At 32.0% G+C, this 8260-nt stretch overlaps 1 long non-coding RNA gene across 1 annotated transcript; it reads left to right on the top strand.

Annotated features, from left to right (window-relative positions):
• The first annotated feature begins 601 nt into the window (after positions 1–601).
• Positions 602–6181, top strand: LOC126606484 (uncharacterized). Its single transcript, XR_007617219.1, has 2 exons — positions 602–1317; positions 5893–6181. It is a non-coding gene; the product is annotated as an uncharacterized LOC126606484 (long non-coding RNA).
• Positions 6182–8260: the final 2079 nt, after the last annotated feature.

Below are 8260 nucleotides of genomic sequence, written 5' to 3'. Positions count from 1 at the left end.
GATTCATCTCTGCAGGATTTGCCAAGACGGATCCGTAGAAAAGAATGGAAATATGACATGGACTTTTTCTTTATTTTTTTATTTTAGGAATATATTACTAGTACTTTAAAAATCATTCTACATTCCTTACAAGTATATTTTTCTTTTCAATTGAGGACATCCATTTTGACACTTACTTTGTAGGAACCATCTATTTGTTAGGTCTTCCCTCAAATATCATGTTTACCAAAAAATACCCATAACTAAATGACCTTTGGATTAAATCATAGTTATTTTAGTTCTTTTGTCAAATCTTATTCGTCAATTTCTTCGCAACAAATTAATGTATTAATGTTTTTGAATTTTGCTAAATTTTTGCAAGAAAGATGATTGAAATATAAAAGGTTTGAATCCTTGAGTAAATATTTTGAAAAAAAATCCCTACAAAATGGGCGTTAAAATATATGTCAAAAAATAGATGTTTCCTGATCATAACATATATATATATATATATATATATATATATATATATATATATATATATATATCTATATCTATTATTTGAAAAAAAAAAAATACAACAACTAAACTCTTCTCACAAAGCGAAGAAAATTTTGCCATTTCCCAGATCATCCATTATTTGAATAGAGCAGACCTTTCATTTTCAGATCGTTCATTTTCTAACCCAAGTTATTGATTTGACTGCTGTCACAGGATGAGTCTTCACCTTGCAACCGCGTGGAAGAGAATCCAACGGTTGTGAGCTGTCGATCTCACGCGTAGGACCCAGTCATACTGACTCAGTGTAATTCCTACTTTTCTTTTGTTCACCGGGTGTGTTTTTGTCACAGAGAGAGGGAGAGCTGAAGGTTTATTCGTGCCTTTGAGAGGGAAATAGAGGCAGAGAAAGGGATGAGTCGAATAGAGGTGGATTGAAGCTTCCTTTTAATTTTTTTGGTTCACTGAGTGGTTTTTTATTTTTTTTCATATTTTTTATTTTTATTTTTAGAGAAAGGGAGAGTTGAGGGTTATATTCGCGGGCAAAGAGAGGTAGAGAGAGGGAGCTGGTGAAGGTTGTGAGTGCTCGATTTCAAGTGGATTGAAGTTGACAAAGGTGGTTCGTCCACAACCTCTGAAGAAACCCAGATTGTGAAGCTCAGTAGTTCATCCAAATCCCACATCTGCGAAGACGTGTGAAGAAATTGTGGTCAGTGCTTTGTCACCGTCGCGTTCGCCGTGGCGGCAACTAGTTCACTCGTTTGGTCAAAGCATGTTAAGTTGTACATTTCCCTCATTCTTCCATTTCCTTTCCATTTTGGTTATGAAAACCAACTTAGGGTATGTGTGTAAGTAGGCCTGGCAATTCCTGACACGACCCGATAACCCGACACGACACGACACGAAATTAACAGGTGTTCGGGTCGACACGATAACGAAACGGGTCGTTATCGGGTAACCCGATAAGCACCTGTTAAGATAACGGGTTTGTTCGGGTATACACGTGGGTAACACGATACACGATAAGCAGAATATTAATTTAATAATTTATAACCCTAAAAAAATACTATAATAATTATATATATATATATATATATATATTAATTTAACAATTTTATTCCCCTAAAAACTATAATAATTATATATATATATATATATATATATATATATTAAATTAACTATAATAATTATAATAATTATACCCAAAATATTAACTATAATAATTATATATATATATATATATATATTAAATTTTATACCCCTAAAAACTATAATAATTATACATACAAAATAAATAGATTTAAATCTACTTAATAAATAAATATATATATATACACACACACACCATTGAACTTCATGGGATACGAATTATACGAAACTAATTTCAACGATCCAACCGTCAAACATGTTTGTATATACTTCGAGATCGCATACACCAAAAATTGCAAAAAACAAACATTCAAAGAGCAAGTAACGGGACAAAACTTTTTGACGGTTATAAACAAAAAATCACGATTTAACGGTCATTTTAACTCCGATTTTGATGATTTTTTACAACCACACTCCTTGACCCTATATGAATACAATGATTAAATTCGATCTTCAATTTAAAATATTTACACTAGTGGATACCACAAAATCTTATGTTATACTTAATAAAAGTATGAATAAACTCTTAAGTATTAGTGAATCTATTGTTTTGATGGGATGCTCATTCTACAAAACTAGTTTCAATGATCCAACCGTCAAACATGTTTGTATATACTTCGAGATCGCATACGCCAAAAATTGCAAAAAACAAACATTCAGAGATCAAGTAATGGGGCAAAAGTTTTCGACGGTTATAAACGAAAAATCAAGATTTAACGGTTATTTTAACTCCGATTTTGATGATTTTTTACAACTACACTCCTTGACCCTATATGAATACAAGTAATGAATTCGATCTTCAATTTAAAATATTTACACTAGTGGATACCACAAAATCTTATGTTATACTTAATAAAAGTATGAATAAACTATTAAGTATTAGTGAATCTATTGTTTTGATAGGATACTCATTCTACGAAACTAGTTTCAAAGATCCAACCGTCAAACATGTTTGTATATACTTCGAGATCGCATACGTCAAAAATTAAAAAAAACAAACATTCAGAGATCAATTAACGGGGCAAAACTTTTCGACGGTTATAAAAAGAAAAATCACAATTTAACGGTCATTTTAACTCCGATTTTGATGTTTTTTTACAACCACACTCCTTGACCTTATATGAATACAATGATTGAATTCGATCTTCAATTTAAAATATTTACACTAGTGGATACCACAAAATCTTATATTATACTTAATAAAAGTATGAATAAACTATTAAGTATTAGTGAATCTATTGTTTTGATGGGATACTCATTCTACGAAACTAGTTTCAATGATCCAACCGTCAAACATGTTTATATATACTTCGAGATCGCATACGCCAAAAATTGCAAAAAAAAAAACATTCAGAGAGCAAGTAACGGGACAAAACATTTCGACGGTTATAAACGAAAAATCACGATTTAACGGTCATTTTAACTCCGATTTTGATGTTTTTTTACAACCACACTCCTTGACCCTATATGAATACAATGATTGAATTCGATCTTCAATTTAAAATATTTACACTAGATACCACAAAATCTTATGTTATACTTAATAAAAGTATGAATAAACTCTTAAGTATTATTGAATATATTGTTTTGATGGGATACTCATTCTACGAAACTATTTTCAATGATCCAACTGTCAAACATGTTTTTATATATTTCGAGATCGCATACGCCAAAAATTGCAAAAAACAAACATTCAGAGAGCAAGTAACGGGACAAAACTTTTTGACGGTTATAAACGAAAAATCACGATTTAACGGTTAATTTAACTCCGATTTTGATGATTTTTTACAACTACACTCCTTGACCTTATATGAATACAATGATTGAATTCGATCTTCAATTTAAAATATTTACACTAGTGGATACCACAAAATCTTATGTTATACTTAATTAAAGTATGAATAAACTCTTAAATATTAGTGAATCTATTGTTTTAATGGGATACTCATTCTACGAAACTAGTTTCAATGATCCAACCGTCAAACATGTTTGTATATATTTCGAGATCGCATACGCCAAAAATTGCAAAAAAAAAAACATTCAGAGAGCAAGTAACGGGACAAAACTTTTCGACGGTTATAAACAAAAAATCACGATTTAACGGTTAATTTAACTCCGATTTTGATGATTTTTTACAACTACACTCCTTGACCTTATATGAATACAATGATTGAATTCGATCTTCAATTTAAAATATTTACACTAGTGGATACCACAAAATCTTATGTTATACTTAATAAAAGTAGGAATAAACTATTAAGTATTAGTGAATCTATTGTTTTGATGGGATACTCATTCTACGAAACTAGTTTCAAAGATCCAACCGTCAAACATGTTTGTATATACTTCGAGATCGCATACGTCAAAAATTACAAAAAACAAACATTCAGAGATCAATTAACGGGACAACTTTTCGACGGTTATAAAAAGAAAAATCACGATTTAACGGTCATTTTAACTCTGATTTTGATGATTTTTTGCAGCTACACTCCTTGACCTTATATGAATACAATGATTGAATTCGATCTTCAATTTAAAATATTTACACTAGTGGAAACCACAAAATCTTATATTATACTTAATAAAAGTATGAATAAACTATTATGTATTAGTGAATCCATTGTTTTGATGGGATACTCATTCTACGAAACTAGTTTCAAAGATCCAACCGTCAAACATGTTTGTATATACTTCAAGATCGCATACGTCAAAAATTACAAAAAACAAACATTCAGAGATCAAGTAACGGGACAAAACTTTCCGGTTATAAACGAAAAATCACGATTTAACGGTCATTTTAACTCCGATTTTGATGTTTTTTTACAACCACACTCCTTGACCCTATATGAATACAATGATTGAATTCAATCTTCAATTAAAATATTTACACTAGTGGATACCACAAAATCTTATACTATACTTAATAAAAGTATGAATAAACTATTAAGTATTAGTGAATCTATTGTTTTGATGGGATACTCATTCTACGAAACTAGTTTCAATGATCCAACCGTCAAACATGTTTATATATACTTCGAGATTGCATACGCAAAAAATTGCAAAAAACAAACATTCAGAGATCAAGTAACGGGACAAAACTTTTCGACGGTTATAAACGAAAAATCATGATTTAACGGTCATTTTAACTCCGATTTTGATGATTTTTTACAACTACACTCCTTGACCCTATATGAATACAATGATTGAATTCGATCTTCAATTTAAAATATTTACACTAGTGGAAACCACAAAATCTTATGTTATACTTAATAAAAGTATGAATAAACTCTTAAGTATTAGTGAATCTATTGTTTTGATGGGATACTCATTCTACGAAACTAGTTTCAATGATCCAACCGTCAAACATGTTTGTATATATTTCGAGATCGCATACGCCAAAAATTGCAAAAAACAAACATTCAGAGAGCACGTAGCGGGACAAAACTTTTCGACGGTTATAAACGAAAAATCACGATTTAACGGTTAATTTAACTCCGATTTTGATGATTTTTTACAACTACACTCCTTGACCTTATATGAATACAATGATTGAATTCGATCTTCAATTTAAAATATTTATACTAGTGGATACCACAAAATCTTATGTTTATACTTAATAAAAGTATGGTATAGTACTATTGTTTTATTTTTTTTCATAATTATTTTGGTAAACTTCTCATAATTTGAATGATTTTTAATGTTTGGTTTTGCTATGCTTAGTTTATGCAGAAGATAGTTATGACGTGGAAAACCTTACTGAAAACATCATCAACATAACTCTTGAAGGCAATAGATCAAGCCAAAGTTCTAATGCAATTTCATGATGATCGATGTAAATCGAGGATTTTGTAAATTGAGGTTTAAACTTTTGAGAAAGATTTCACAACCTTGAAAACAAAAACTGTTTCATTTTGCATATCCTTGAACATTTAAAATTTGTAATAGATTAATACTGTATGTATTATTTTTTTATTAGGCTCTTATTTTCGAGTGTAGATGTAGTACTTAAACGACAAATGTGTTTTAATGTTTTGAAGTAATATTTATGTGGCAATGTGTGGTATGTGCAAATTTAAGAAAAAATATATATTTTTCTTAACGGGTCATAACGGGTCATAACGGGTCGGGTCACTTTATCCGTTGGGTAAAGTGACACGACCTGTTAAGGACCCGTTAAGATAACGGGTGTGACACGACACGACCCGTTAAGATAACAGGTGTTACACGAAAACGACACGAACACGACTGACACGACCCGTTTGCCAGGCCTATGTGTAAGATATATAATTCTGGGATTTGAATCGATTTTACATATATACGAGTAAAACTTGTGCTAAGTTGTGATAATTTATGTTGTAGTTGTGTAGATTTGTAGCAGGTATTTATTGAATTGTAATTCGATTGGGGATGAGTTAGAAATAGATGAAATTATCGAGGAATGAGAGGTTGTAGATGTAGGAGATCAAGTGGGTGCATGGAGGGTTGTATTTGTGGTACCAAATGTAGACAATGACTAGAAACCTAAATTGAAATTGGAGTTTGATCCGTTGGATGAGAGATGTATTTTTTTACAATTATTATGCACTTGAAGCTGAGTTTGGGATTTGGGAGCATATTAAAAAAAATGCAATGATGGTGATTGTTTGGTAAGTAAAGAATTTGTTTGTTGCAAACAAAGCAAAAAGAGGGTGGATGCTAATCTCAAACCCAATCGGCAAGGTAGGAGGGGAGGTGCTAGAAGTGACTGTAAGGCGAAAATTGAGCTGTATAAGGGAATTAGCCAAGAAAAATTTGTTGTAATAGTTTTTAACGAATGACACTACCACCTTATGGCAAGTGCCTCACACTTATTTAGATCTCATTGCCGAGTTTCGGAGGCAAAGAAGGCAATGATTGGAAATGTGTGCATACAAAAAATTTCATTAGTAAACAAGTGGGTTTATTGGAGGTGCAAAGTGGAGGAATTGAAAATATTGGTTGCACCTCCAAGGATATGTATAATGCTCAAGAGTAATTGCAAGCTCATTTAATCGGGGCATGATCCAGGATTGCTCAAAGAGCATTTTGAGGATGAGAAAGAGAAAAATGAGTCATTCTATTTCAAGATGGAGATTGAGGAAGGCAAAACACTTGACAATTTCTAGTGGACAGATTCTAATTCACAACATGTTTTGGTCATTTTGGTGATGTGATTGTGTTTGAGACCACGTTCAACACCAATGTGTACAAGATGATTTTGCTCATTTGTTAGGAGTTAATAGCCAAGTCAAACCACGATATTAGGTTGTGCATTCCTGAAAAATGAAAAAACCGAGAGCTTTGAGTGATTGTTTGAAGAATTCATTAAAGCTATGACGGGTAAGCTTTCGAAAATCATAATTACAGATCAAGATGGAGCCACAGCAAAGGCGATTGGCAGCAAACTAACAACTTTTCATCTGTACTGCATATGGCATATTATAAACAAATTCAATGACAAGGGTTGGGTTGAGGGCATTTTCAAGGATTTGCATGACTGCATATGAGATATTGAAAATAAAAAAGAATTTTAGGCAAGATGGAAGGGGTTGGTAGAACTACATGAATTGGTTGATAAATCTTGGATTGAGGAACTCTTATGACTTGCGTGCAAATTTAGTTCCATATATTTGTAAGCATGCTTTTTCTGCCTAAATGTGCATAGGAATCTCTCTTTGGTTTAATTAATCATTTGTTTCAATCGAGCCCTTGCACCGTAACTTAAGAAGAAATGGTTGGTGACCATAACGATGAAAACTATACCCCTCTTAGGGTTTGTTTGGTTTCCTATTTGAAGTTTTTTATCATTTCTCAAAACACTTCTTAAGAACATTTCTTGAAAACAATTTTCTTTAAGACTAAAAAACTTGATTGGTTTGCGATTTAAAAATTTTAAATCTTACAACTTAAACTAGACAAAGAGATCTAAAAAGAGGGGGTCGCATGAGAGGGAAAAATAGGAGAAAGGAGGAAAGAAGGTAAGAGATAATTGAAGAAAAGAGAAAGAAGAGAGAGGATCAGACGAGATAAAGAGGAAGATGAGTGAGAGAAAGAATTTAGAGAATGACGAAAGAGGATTGGAGGAGAGAAGAAAAAAGTAAAAAAAGAGGACAGAGAAAGAATAAAAGAGAGAGAGATAGATTTGGAGTGAGGGAGGAGGAGGGAGAGAAAAGAAAGAAGTAAGTTTAAGTTTAAAATATCTAAAAACTCACTTTTTATGTTTTTAGAAGATATACTATATTTTTGAGTTAGTCTTGAGTTCAATTTTTGAAAATAGTCATATCAAACAAGTTTTTAAGGCTTAAAACTTAAAAATTATTTTTAAGTTAAAAAAGTTATATTCAAGTAGAATACCAAAACTCTTAAACATCTCAAAGGCCAAACAAGAAGCCCACTACGACGGTGGTAGACACGGCCACCTCCCAAAAGATCAACGGGAACTTACTATTGTCGAATCCCACTTCTGCACCAACCACCTTCATATCGTCCCCAACTGTCGTCTCTTTTCCCCATCCCTCTCTAAGTTTTCGTTTTCCTTTTTCTATTTCTGCAATTTCTGGGGAAAAGTTAAGAGAATGAAAATCAAGGAGCTCCTTTTCTCTTCTTTCTTCTCTCG

Source organism: Malus sylvestris, chromosome 16 (genome assembly GCF_916048215.2).
Source record: "Malus sylvestris chromosome 16, drMalSylv7.2, whole genome shotgun sequence".
NCBI classification, from domain to species: Eukaryota; Viridiplantae; Streptophyta; class Magnoliopsida; order Rosales; family Rosaceae; genus Malus; species Malus sylvestris.
This window is presented reverse-complemented; position numbering and strand designations above follow the sequence as displayed.